The sequence below is a fragment of the Nuphar pumila genome, chromosome 6 (genome assembly GCF_984573655.1).
Source record: "Nuphar pumila chromosome 6, dmNupPumi1.hap1.1, whole genome shotgun sequence".
NCBI lineage: Eukaryota > Viridiplantae > Streptophyta > Magnoliopsida > Nymphaeales > Nymphaeaceae > Nuphar > Nuphar pumila.
Window position 1 is genome coordinate 113141564 of NC_143254.1, and position 14331 is coordinate 113155894.

General features: G+C 39.3%; 1 long non-coding RNA gene across 1 annotated transcript in view; it reads right to left on the bottom strand.

Annotated features, from left to right (window-relative positions):
• Positions 1-697: 697 nt before the first annotated feature.
• LOC149835758 (uncharacterized) overlaps positions 698-14331 on the bottom strand; it is a 79304-nt gene continuing 65670 nt past the window's right edge. Inside the window, exons 4-7 of the long non-coding RNA XR_016432647.1 lie at positions 1473-1622; positions 1297-1356; positions 1134-1204; positions 698-1026 (exon numbers count right to left, since the gene is read on the bottom strand). This is a non-coding gene — a long non-coding RNA (uncharacterized LOC149835758). The remainder of the gene's footprint in view (positions 1027-1133; positions 1205-1296; positions 1357-1472; positions 1623-14331) is intronic.

Genomic DNA, 14331 nt, shown 5'->3' on the forward strand with positions numbered 1-14331 from the left:
TGATAGGAAAAACGTAGAATCCTGGTTTGATCCTTGGGTAAGTAACTTTCCGCTCATTAGTCTATATGAACGACACCTTAGCTTGGAACTTTATAAGCTGTTGCATCTTATTTCATTGAAAGAAGTGGTTGAGGAATATGGTGATGTCTTGCGATATATTCAGCTTGTTCTCCTTCCCACCACACTTGAGATCATGGTGAATCAGGCCTTGAGTTGCAATGCTAACAGGGATCTATGGCTGTGGGACTCATCCTCCACTGCCACCTCTAAAGCAGTCTGGGAATCTATTTCGTGTTAAAGGTGTGAATTTTCCTATGCACAAATTGATTTGGGTCAAAGGTCATTCCCCGCTAGCAGCACCCACTTTTAGACTTGGCCTTGCTAATGCCTTAATGTCTCCCCCTCTTATAAATTCTCTCCATCAATAGGGTGCAGTTAAATTTTCTGATCGCAGTTGGATAGTTGCTTTTTAACTAGTCATTTGCAAAATTTGAGAGACAAGGAATGCTGCTCTTTTTATATTCTTCCGTAGATCAAATAGTAGTTAGTTATCTTCCACCAGAAAATGGAAAATGCTTAGTTTGAGCTGAGCGAGGGATAGAACAAATATTATTATGGATTCTTAGTTATTATATCTGTTCATTGAACAAGTGAAATGAAGCAACCAGAAATATCATCTTTGTATACACGTGTTAAAGCAAATACAATAGAAGCATCAACATTTTAATGCACTCAAACATCTTATTCAAAAGTAATTTTTTTGGGACCGAGGATAAAAATATAACAAAAGAAAAAACTTGAATGAACAAGTTCAACAAGGAAAGTCCAAAGAAAAAAATAAAAATAAAATAAGCAATTCAGCCTTTCTCAGTCAAAATAAAAAGAGTTGGGCCTTTATGCATTGCACTGGCTCTTCAACCCTGGCGAGGTTTCTTTCACGAATACGCTTTGACAGAGTCAATTTGAACAATTGACAAAACTTCAAATTATTTGATTTCACAATTGACCAATCTTCGAGCAGCACTCCTAGCAGCAAATCCCGCAGAATATGAAAGTCAATATGTATATACTCACCAATAAAAGTTAAAGATATAGAAAGAATAGGCCATCAAGAAAAGAACCATAGCATTTACCATCTGAACTACTTTGAGGGTGATGATATTACTTCTAGAAGTTCCACATTCATTTGAAAAGTTTCCCCTGGCTGCAAATGGTAGGCAAAATTTGCTCATGATATTCTACAGTCCAAGAAAAATTTCAAAATAGTTTGATGCAAACAAATATCTTGGCCTTTACCGGTATTTCATTCATTCCCCTTTTACCATATCCAGCCTCAGGAGGGACGATTATGGTTCTCTGCAAGTACATCTTTTCCATTAGTGAAGGAAGAAATGGTATTGATTAGGAACAAAAATATTCAAAATACAATTATGAATTTCTAATCAATGACTATGGTGCATGATAATTTTGACCTTCCCTCCAACTTTCATCCCTTCAGTTATTGAGTACATGGCAGCAGGTGGCTTTGGAGCAGCCTGGGCAGAAAATAGACCATTGGCATTGTCTACATATTCTCGTTTCCGCTCCTTCCCTGGGGGTGCTCCAACAGTGAATTCATATGGCTACTCAAGAACAGAACATATTCATCAGTAGTTTCACAGCAAGTTAGCAATAACCACCACAATTTGACAGCCCAGAAACTTAGATGATTTAGCTATTGACCATGATCTCAATTTCCCTAAATTGTCCGAGAGATGCAGCCAGACAAAACGGGCATCATCTGAGTAACGTTGCTCTTCAATAAGACTGACAGTGATTTCACAATCACTGAAGTAAAGGACAGTTCATTAGTACTTTTGGCATCAACTTATCGGCTCCAGAAAAGCATAATATTTTGGGAAGTTTGACAACTTATTCATGGGTTATGGCCCGACTCACACTGGGTGTTTTGACTGACAGTCTGGGACTGGCTAAATTGGTGGCTCAGTCTGAGAGATGGCAAAGTTGGAACAAGTCATTATAACCTGGAATCAACCTCTGTCTTGGTTGACAATACTCAGAAAGTCGTTGCAGGCATAAATCCATTGCAGGTTCCACCTTGCCATGTTTGGAGTTGAATAGACTTAAGGCTAATCAAAGCGCTAAGTTGGTTTACCAATCTCTAACGTGCTAACAATGGTAACTCTTAACATGGAATCCTGCGGCCTGCACTTGCAAGTACATGCATTCTTTTGAAAAGAGCAATGATCACATTGCTATGCTGAACACATCTAAGACATATAGGTCATGATCACGTGTAATTATGTACTATAAATATATATTTATGCATATACAATAATAAGTATATATATATATATATATTATTTTTTATTAGTTATTATTTTTGGGACTGTTTTGGACTTAGTCAAACTAAGTTTGACTAAGCCCCCCAGCCCCCAACGGCTAGATTTCTAGCCGTTGGGCTCTCCCAAGTCCCAACAGTTAGAAATCTAGCCGTTGGGAATGGGCCTTCTTCCCTTTCTTTTTTTCTTCTTCCCTCTAACTCCCTTTTATGAATGTGTATATAGGGGTCTTCCCCTCCTTGTAATGTACGCATTTGAGCACTCTTTTCATTGAATAAAATATATATTTTATATTGTCTTCTTGTGTATCCCCTTTGTGGGATTTGTGAGTGTTATTTTAGAACATTTTGTGGTTCCCTTTGTGAGTGTTATAAGTGTGTTGCTTAGATTGGTGGACTTTTGGTTTGTGATTGAAGCCTCCTTGAATCATTACATGGTATCAGAACTTGGAAGTATTAAAGCTCATTTGAAGACTCTTCTTCAATGTTTTGGTGATCTTAAAAGTGTTCAAGTGATCATGTGAATCATTGGTGGAGGAGTGCTTGTGTTCCTCATATTGTCTCTCATTTCTCCTCCTCTTCTCTCTTCTTTCTTTATCCTTCTCTTTCGCTCTTCCTGTAACGCCCCAAAAATCCAGGACTTGTAACTTTTTAGAATAGTTTAGGAAGCTTTGAAATCATACAATAATCAGAGTTTAAATAATACTTCAGCGGAAAATGATATTTTTAAAACCACAAGTCAATGGACCTTGAGCGCATTACAGCGTAAACTTTCCTTTTGTCAAATCCCGCACAACCATTGAAATCAAATGGTTTAGAAACGGAGTTTCAATAATTGAGAATTCGTTTGTTGAAACCAAAAAGAAGCTTACTAAAACAGTTTTATTAACTCACGGTTTAATAAAAGATAAATTTTGAAACACACTTTATACCAAATTTACCAACATGTCCTCAGGAGCGAAACGTCAGGGAAAGAGCTCTATCTTGACCTCATCACGCCATCGTGCCATCGCAGACTGTATTACCTATCCATCACCTGCCCATAAAATGGGTCAGTTTCACTAAAAACTGGTAGGTGCACAGACAGGACAATATAGAACATAGTTAAGCAAAATAATTTAATATGTCAAGTAGACAGGCAATTAAATAACAATTTAATTACAGCAGAGCCATAGAGCAAACTATCATGAGCATAATGCTAAAATTATTACTAGCATTTTACTGGCACAAGTAAGCTAACTATTACAAGCAAAGCACTGCACAAGAAAGTTAACTAGCAAAATACAATGCTTCATCAACCACACACACACTTCCATAAGTATTGAACATATTGTACCCTATAACTTTCATACGTGCATAACTAAACACATTGTGTAATCGGATTTAAATTATGTTTCGATATTAACTGGCCAAGCGGGTACGCACAAGGCACGACTCTAGAAACAGCCTAGACTGATCCGGTGGTTTATTATGCTATGTATTTTATGATAACCCGGATAGCTGACTGAGTCCGCACCTAAGGGGACGGTCGGTGACCAAGAGAGAAATCCCCAAAGCAGCATAAACAATGGATGCATCCCAATCATGGAGAACTACCACCTAGGATAATTATAATAGTCTCATTCCCCTAACTCTGATGACTGGGGAAGCCGAGTCTTTTGCTCGTAACTGCCATTAATGGCCTGTCCATCAAAGTTTTGTACCTTCCTGTCCTCTCTCCTGACAGGAGTCAGCGATTCGAATGAGTACATCAGGGGTAGTTAACTGAAGACACATTCTACATACTGTGGTCTTTCGACCCACTCGAGTATCTTGCCGGTGAAGGCGAAAACATCACTTATTTAGGTGATCACAACATTTTGTTATTTGCACTCATCGAGGTTGCCACAACCTACTCATCCAATCATCGCAACGTAAGAAGACGTACTTGTCAAAAAGTACGGTCGTATATGTCATAAGTACGACTACGATGAAAGGGATATGGTTTCACAAAAGAAACCCCAACAGATATTATCTGCAAAAGAATTAATACAACACAACCTGGCAAGATAAGTCTTGAATTCACTTCAACAACATTTTTCATATTTCAATGATGCAAGGTCATCTCGGATCTCTCGTCTGATCAACAAAGTACTTAACATGTTATGCATGTCTAAAAGTACGCTATACTGAACAAGGAAGGTGTGTGGGCTTCTCAAAAGGAACACCCAACACACAACTTCATAACGATCCAAAGAATATAAGAGTGCTCATTTGGCACGATTCATCCTTAAAAGCCATAATGCCACATTAAGTCATTCACGCAAGGCACAACATTATCAATCTTACATCCAAAATTTATCTTAGTATCGACATGTGACACTAGATTGATAAATACAGAATGAGTCCTTCAACAGAAACCCCACTCATTCATATGCTTATACCCCTGATCGGGGTTATTCGAATTGGGTCGCAACTCGAATCAGGGTTATAAAATATTTCTCCCAAGTGTGCGGACTTGGGAGGACTCAAATGCAACTTCGACATCCTGCGAGGATTAAAACTTAACTTTACAAGAGCTGTGCCATTTGAAGAGCAGTGGGTTCGCAGGAGGAAACCCTCTTTTAAAGAACTGCAATGCGCAAGTACAACTTCTAGTGTTTTGAAAACAACTGAATCAAGATAGGCACAAGACTTCATTTATGTAAGTACATATTTACCATAAGTGTGAGCATATGCAGGTTATAACATGACGACAAGCAACTCTCAACTTGCGATGCCGCACATCAAGCGAAGAACACATAAGTAACACACGAGGTGCCAAACCATACTTTGACCACTTAGACAGGCAAACACATAAGGTCATGAGTAATACACGAGACACAAAGTCGTACCTCACTCAAAGGAAACGTGCAGGCAAAAATGGATGCAAGCAAACAAGGGCATATGTATTTCAAGAAATACGAAACTACACCTCAACTCATAATCAACTTATGCAAAATAATGATCGAAGAATGAAATTGTACATCGACCCATAGGAACGAACAGGCAAGCATATAGGCAAGCAATTAAGGGCATGAGTATTGCAAAAAAGTACGAAACCACCTTCAACCACATAAGCAAATACGCAAATTAATACTCAAAGAGTAAAATCATACATCGACTCATAAATATGCAGACAAGAAAATATGCAACGCAAAAGCAATATAAATCTAAGCATATCTAGCATGGGCATCTTAATTATTTCAACTTAAATACGTTCCTCAATTGCCCTTTGTGCGACTTTACCCTACCTTGGGATGTCGTGCAGCTGCATACGCCTACGCGAGAGGATAATACGAGGGTTGAGCCGTGGAGCACGATCGGGACCTGTTGCGTAAATAGGCAAGAGTGTTAAATATTCAATTATGTTAATATAATTAATGGTGCAACGGGGCAAGGGTAGAATTAGGCAATGGCGGCACCGACGACAACGGAGCGACAGGAAATGAGCCACTGTCAAAAACAGCGAGGCGGCAGGGGGTCAGCCCCTGCAGACAGCACTGAAGTGGCAGGGGTCGCACCCTTGCCGACAGCAGCGAAGTGGCAGGGGCTAGCCACTGCCGACAACAACGAATCGGCAGGGGGCTAGCCCCTACCGACCATACTAAAGCAGCAGGGGTTGCACCCCTGCCGACGGCAGCGAAGCGGCAGGGGGCTAGCCCCTGCCGACAGCAACGAATCGGCACGGGTCGCTCCCCTGCCGACCACACTGAAACGGCAGGGGGTCGCACCCCTGCCGACGACAGCGAATCGGCAGGGGGCTAGCCCCTGCCGACAACAACGAATCGGCAGGGGTCGCTCCCCTGCCGACCACACTGAAACGGCAGGGGGTCGCACCCCTGCCGACGACAGCGAATCGACAGGGGGCTAGCCCCTGCCGACAGCAACGAATCGGCAGGGGTCGCTCCCCTGCCGACCACACTGAAAATCCACAAATATTATAGAGTTAAAGTTTTTAGGACAATAATTAAATGAACATCGTAGCTAGCCACTCAGTTTCATATTTCATCTTGTTGAAGATGGCATTATGAAAGTCTTGTTATTTTCTCACGAAAGGGTATGTTTGTCTTTCTACCCAGCCATCGTGTAGCTATTTTATTTTTCTTATTTCATATGTACAAGCTCTTATTGCAGCTATCACGAGAGTACTAGCTGTTGAACAACTTATCTTGTGATTTACACTTCCACACCATCTTGTTGAACACGACACCATCTATGCATCAAAATACATATTTATTTCACGGGTAGTTTTGTCTTCCTACCCCAAAACTCTGTAGTCATTTTAAAGTTTAGTGAAAACCCACAAACATTATATAGATAAAGTGTTAAGGACAATAACTACTTGAGCATCAAATAAACATCAACATCATTTTTCAGTTAGGGGGTAGTTTTGTGTGTTTACCCCACCGATGTGTAGACTTGCTATTTATTACTTTTCTCATGTTTTTTCGCATACTAGCCATCAATAAAAGTACTCGTTGAAAACTATCGCATCAAAATTAAGGTATGGTTAATACCCACATGGGTTATTTTTCTCATTTTGTACGATAAATCTTTAAAAATGGCTATCACCAACATAGTTGTTGTTGAACATCATATAGTGTCATTCACACTTTCGCGCATGTTCTAATTGAACACAACAGGGGCAAAGAAAACACAATGAGTATTCTTAGAAATTCTAAACAATGACTAAACATCAGTCAAAATCAAATTGCAGCCCTTTTAGATTCAGTGTAATAAAGTGTATTGCTAACATTTCCAATAATCTTCTTTTGAAAACTAAGATTTGCAGTTTAACCATCCGCCTTGCCTCCATCACTTCTGACCCATAACAATCATTAACCGTAATGATATGATATTCTTCTACTCCAAATTGTCTTTATATCGGGCTAAAAAATATTTGATCAATAGATACCTATAGTTAAAAACAACTACATAATATTCTTCTACTCCAAGTAGTCCTTATATGGGACTTGAAAATATCCAATCTACACAAATCCCAGCCTTTGACAAACAAAAACTTCCTACATCATGCACATGCTTTACTAGAATTGGAATTGGGGTATTGTAAACTTTATTGGAGACGAGAGACCCACTAAGTTTGGTAATGATGTGAAAACTCACAAACATCATATAGATAGAGTTTCAAGGATAACAAGTAACTTGACATCAAAACTTGTCATTCACACTTTTATATTTCGTATTGTTGAAGATGACATTACGAGTGGCTTGTTGTTTTCTTACGCAAGCGTAGCTTTGTCATTTTACACCACTACCGTATAGCTCTCCTATTTTTCTTATTTTATATGGTCACATAATTGTCAATGACATTTGCATTTCATCTTGTCGTAAACTGCATTATGAAAGCACGTTATTATTTTTTCATACAGGGATAGGTTTGTCATTTTACCGTGCCGCCGTGTAGCTCTCCCATTTCTCTCACTTCATTTGTTTAATCTCTAACAAAATCCACAACCAATGTACTTCTTGCTCAACAGTATACGGTATCATCCACATTTTCACACTCGTTCTTGTTGACCAAGACATGTATACATCAACATAGATATCTCTTTGAGGGGTAGTTTTGTCTTTTTGCCCCTACCATCATATAGTCTTTGTTGGAGACGAGAGACAGACAAAATTCGCTAATGAAAATTAAAGGTTGGTGAAAACCTAAAGACATCATATATAGTTAGAGTTTCAAAGATAATAAATAACTGACTATCGTATCTTGTCACTAACTTTCATATTTCATCTTGTTGAAGATGGTATTATCAATGTCTTGTTGTTTTCGCACGTAACGGTTGGTTTGTCATTTTAATCCGCCATCGTGTAGCTCTCATATTTTTCTTATTTCATACGGAAAACCTCCTATTGTAGTTATCACCAGAGTACTAGTCATTAAACATCATACCTTGTGATTCACACTTCCGCATGATCCTGTTGAACACGACATCATGCATACATCAACATACCTATCTAACTTCAAGGATAGTTTTGTCTTCCTACCCCGACACTCTGTAGTCGTGATATTTATATATTTCTGCATGTTTTTTCGCATGCTAGCCATCAGTAAAAGTACTTGTTGGAAACGATCGCATCAAAATTAAAGTATGGTAAATACCCACATGCGTTATATTGTTAGAGTTTCAAGTTATAAGTAACTGAACATCGTACCTTATCAATGACACTTCCACATTTCAGGGATAGGCTTGTCTTTTTACCCTGTCACTGTGTACCTTTATAATTTCATTCAAATCATCCCCTCAATCTCTAACAATATCCATCACCAAACGTATGTGTTAACATCATATCGTGTCATCCACATTTTCAAACTTGTTCTTGTTGACCACAATGCCTTGTATACATCGACCTAGATATCATCTTAAGGGGTAGTTTTGTGTTTTTACCCACACCATCATTAAGTCCGAATTGGAGACTATAGAAATGCTTAGTGCGCTAATGATCATTAAAGTTTGGTAAAAAGCCACAAACAACGTATAGTTAGAGTTACAAGGATAATACGTAACTGAACATCGTATCTTGTGACTCACACTTTCATATTCCTTCTGGTTGAAGATGGTACTATGAATGGCTTGTTGTTGTTTTCTTATGTAAGGATAGGTTTGTCTTTTTATACTAACACCATAAGGGTAGGCTCTTCAATGTTCTTGTTACTTAATATCATATTGTGTCAACAACATTTTCACACTTGTTCTTGTTGACCACAACTTCGGTCTTGTTGAAGATGACATCATGAATACCCTATCATTGTTTTCTCTCACACGGTTACATTTTTGTTTTTGCCCCGCCTTAGTGTAGCTGACATATTTCTCTTATTTCGCCAGGTCAATCACTAACCGCAGCCATCACCAAATGATTTGTTTCCGAACATCTTATATCATATAGTTTTTCAATTTCTCTTATTGAGCATTGTCACTCAGAGTTTCATATTCCATCTTATTGAAGATGGCATTATGAATGTCTTGTTGTTTTATCACATAAGGGTAGGTTTGTCGTTCTACCCCGCCATCGTGTAACTTTCCTATTTTTTTTATTTCATATGATCAACCTCTTATTGTAGCCATCACTAGAGTATTGGTCGTTAAACATCGTATCTTGTTATTCACACTTCCACACGATCTTGTTGAACACGACACCACGTATGCATCAACATATATGTTTATTTTGGGGGTTGTTTTGTCTTCCTATACCCCAACTCCGTAGTCGTGGTATTTATACATTTTCGCATACCCTTTTCTAATGCAACTTATTATAAAAGTACTTGTTGGAGACGAAAGTCACACTCAATTCGCATTACTAGATTAAAATATGCTCAAAACTCACATGGTTTATGTTAGAGATTCATCGATTATAACTAACAGAACATTGTGTCTTGTCACAATTTCAGATTACGTCAACAGAACATCATGTTTTCTAACACACAATTTCGGGGGTAGTTTTGTCTTCGTATCCCACCACTCTCTAATCGTGGTATTTATATCCTTCTGCAAACCCTTCTATCAAGCAACTTATTATAAAAATACTTGTTCGAGTCGAAAGTCCCTCGCAATTGGCACAACCAAATTAAAGTATGTTAAAAACCCACATGCATTATGCAGTTTGAGTTTCACTGATTATAACTAACAAAACATTGTGTATTGTCACACACAATTTCATATTCCGTCAATAGAACATCGTGTCATGTAACACACAATTTCACATTCCGTCTTGTTGAAGATGATATCATGAATACCGTATCATTGTTTTCTAACGTAGGTTTAGGTTTGTCTTTCTACCCCGCATTTGTGTAGCCACTTTATTTCTCTCATTTCGCTCGGTCAATCACTAACACGAACCATCAACAAAATACTTGTTCTCGAACATCTAATTCATACTTTTACACTTTATATTGTTGAACATGCCGTCATGTAAACATCAACATCATTTTTTCGTTTGGGGGAAGTTTTGTATTTTTACCCCACTGGTGTATAGACTTGTTGTTTATCACTTTTTGCATGTTTTTTCACATGCTAGTCAACAATAAGAGTACACATTGGAAACGATCGCATCAGAATTAAAGTACGATGAATAGCCACATGTGTAATATTGTTAAAGTTTCAAGTTATAAGTAACTTAACATGGTACCTTGTCAATGACACTACCATACTTCATCTAGTCGCACGTGGCATTATGAATGCCTTTCTTATTGTTTTGTCATACAGGGATTGGTTTGTGTTTTTACCCTGGCACCATGTACCATTCTAATTTCGCTGAATTGATTGGGGTCAAACTCTAACAATATCCATCACCAACGTACGTGTTGGTCAACAACATATCGTGCCATCCATATTTTCAAACTTTTTCGTGTTGACCACAACGCCTTGTATACCTCGACATAGATATCTACTTCAAGGGTAATTTTCGCTTTTTATCCTCACTATCGTGAAGTCCTTGTAGGAGATAATAGATGTAACGACCCCAACTTCTTCCCTTTCAAAAATGCAAGAATTTTTTTTTTTTTTATAGAAACCTTCCCAAGGATCTGGGGTCCTCACAGTTCCACTTTCCATTGGATATCCCATCATCACAAAGTACTGACAATCATCATCAATGAGTAGCAACACTAACCATTTATTTATGAACCGAAGTAAATTGTTATTACCATTCTTCATACAATCAAAGAATACAAGAATTGATAAGAACCATGGAGTCAAAAACAAACATAAAATCCCTGTGCCACTGCCGAACTATCCACTCCAAATTGTGAACCTCGTCCATCCATAGTGAACAACTCATCTCTCACTGCCCTCCATTTCCTGTAAAACCAACGAAGTAGAAGGGTCAGAACAAAATTCTGAGCACTACTAATTCAAGGAAATTAGGTGAGACAAAGATCATAAGTAAGATTTCATATGTTGGTTTGAGTGAGTGCAGATACAACCAACATGCAACAATCTAATCCTGCACAAGTGTAACGGATTATTTATACTCACAACTAAAGTACAGTAAGGTAGTAACACATAGCAGTAATAAAACATTTCAACATGCTTTTAAGAAATGAGTTGCATACATTTACCATATCATGAACTAGAGATCATTTCAATTGATGCATGACCTAGTGCAAAGAAGAAAATGCATGGCTTCCTTATTATCTGATATTTAAGTTTGAGTTTTCTTTCCATATGCATGACCTTATTTAATGCATACAACTTTAGGTTTCTCCTTTTTAAATTCCCATCGCCCGCGGATACACCAAACGGGTAAAAACCCCGAGGTCAAGTAGGTTCCCAGGGTAGATTAGCACACAAATTGGTATTTTATTACTGGGTCCCAACCTAGCCCTCGACCGAGTCACCCTCGGAACATTAGACCTCCCCATCTAATGTCGGGGACACAAGGGACACCCCACGCCCACAAGTGCCACTTCCTTTGGTACCAAACAAATTCACAGCTGTGACCATCACCACCACTCCCGGGTAAAGTGGCGGGTTCTCCCTAAAACCGTGGCCAGGAGAAAGAACCTCCATATCGGGTTCTGGGGAGGAAAATTCACGCACACAGAGTTTTTGTATCCTCACAGCCTCCCCAGGACTGGAAACTCTAAGATCTCCATTCTCCAGATGGAAGACCTCAAATCAAAAGTTACACTGTTCTTTATTATGTTTTTATTTAATTCAGTTCTAAATTCTGCAAAACCCTATGCAAAAGTGAAATGTAAAGCTCGCATACGCCCCTGCGAGAATTCATATGGGACTCCCGCCCACGAATACCATGTGAACAGTGTAGTGGTATGCCACCATCTTACGTTGTGTAAGTGATGCAGCCAAATGTGGAAACAAAACCAACTTTCTTAATAAAGTGCACAAATTACCCCACCATATGCATGTACTATCCATGTACAAGTGACTCTAGGGCACCCCCTACCTCTTATGCATTCATCCATCGTTCATAGATTCATGACAACAATCCATGCATGATATCACATTTTAAAACCCACATTGATCCATATATGCACACGAGGCTTTAAACAGTACATACTTCCATGTAACATGCCACATATTTCAACCAGCATTCATGATCAAGACAACCAGCAGTATACTAACCAAACTCCCATTTAAATATCATGAAATGAAATACTATCATTCATCCATCCATCAGGATGGTGTAAAAATCCCAGCACCTACTAGAAGTAGTTAGGCTTGCCACACTCAGCCTTTCGGCCTACTGTCTAAGTAGTTCACACTACTTAGACTGCTGGCTGGACTAGCTAGATGAGAGCATCCAGCACATCCCCTGCTCATATTACTGCACATACACCATCATAAAAAAAACAGAAAAGAAACAAACAGGCTAATCCCCTACGGCTGATGGTCTTTATACAAAGAAAACACACCATTAGCAGCCGACCATGGAGAGACAGTAATAGCATAAAAAAAATGCTAATAATGGCAGTCATCGGTACCCGGACATCTGTTGACAGGGGGGTGTCCCCTGCAAATCCTCATAACATTAAAAATGAACAACATCTTAAAGTGCATTATGTACTTGTTTTAGATTTAAAGCATGCAGAATGTATACTTAAATTATTTCAGAAACATCGGCTTAAGAGTGTCACTATAAAATCCCAACTATCACCATTGCTATCATGAACAGCAAATTGAAATTTAAGAGTTATTTTGATACACTCCTAACTGGTTGAGTCCAACCCTCAATACCTTAACACAATTCGGAGAAATCATAGACTTCAGCAGACCCATGAAAAAAAAAATGATACTTCGCAGCCCTGAAGTTATGGTGAACCAAGCTGCAAATATGAGGCTCCCTCATACATACACCAATTTAACCCACTGTTGCAACTTATTATAAAGCCCATGATCAAGACTATTGTAATCAAATGAAAACTGTAAAAAAGATGCTACGCATAAAGTAACTTACCATTCATGGTTTTAGTTCTATCAACACCCCTGTACAGGAGAAATCAGCTTTTCTTTACGGGAATCGTGTTTTCCCCAAAATCGACAGATGAAACCCTAAATTAGGCAAATCAGGTGCTTCCACACTGATTTCCTAAATCACTACACACCAAACCCGCAATCGGTGTAGAGCACGCATGTAAAATCAGGGATTTATATTGACAAGATAAACCCTCATTGCTGTCCGAGTAGGGCTTCCCCTATAACCCCTCACATGGAAGATCCGAAACCCCAATCTCACCGATTTGGGGTTTTAGGTTTAGGGCTAATGTAAACCCCCAAATCCTACCCTCAAACCCTCATACAAGATCGAACCCACGTTCGATCCCTCACCCATTTCCGAGAATAGCCGTACCTGATTACGGTGATTTCCGGCGGCTGGTGGCTTCCGGCGTGAAGAGGTGCAGGCCGATCGTGTTTTCCCCCCCCCTTACTGCCGTGAAGGGCTCCTTCCTCCACTGTGTGCGCACCGGTCGGGAGAGAGAGAGAAGTCGAGTGGGGGAAACAAAAACCTGGATGTGGGGGTTTCCCCCTCCTCTATATAGCCGAGCTTCTCCCCCTTCCCACCTCCTTCCGGGAAAAGAGGGGTTGGTTACGTTCGGCGTAACCTCCCCCTTTCACCCTTCTCGCCTCTTTGAAAATGCAAGAATCGTGCTTGAGGCACGATTCTTGATTTTTTTTTTTTTTTTATTTCAAAATGCTCGCACTCGGGTCCGGGTCCAAACCCTGCGACCCGCAACACCCGATCCAACATGAGCATGGATCCGGGTCTTTCAGGGCTAATGGATCCTCAGTGGATCCTTGCGGGTCCACTGTGGATCCGACCCTAATACCTGAGTATTTTCCTAAATAAATTCATTATATCAATCCGAATTTAATACCCATTTATCGATTCCTTTATGGGTCCGGATATCGGGTCCTAGACCCAAATCGACTAAATATACCCTAATTCTTCCGGATATTACAATAGACCTGCTTAGTTTGCTAATGATA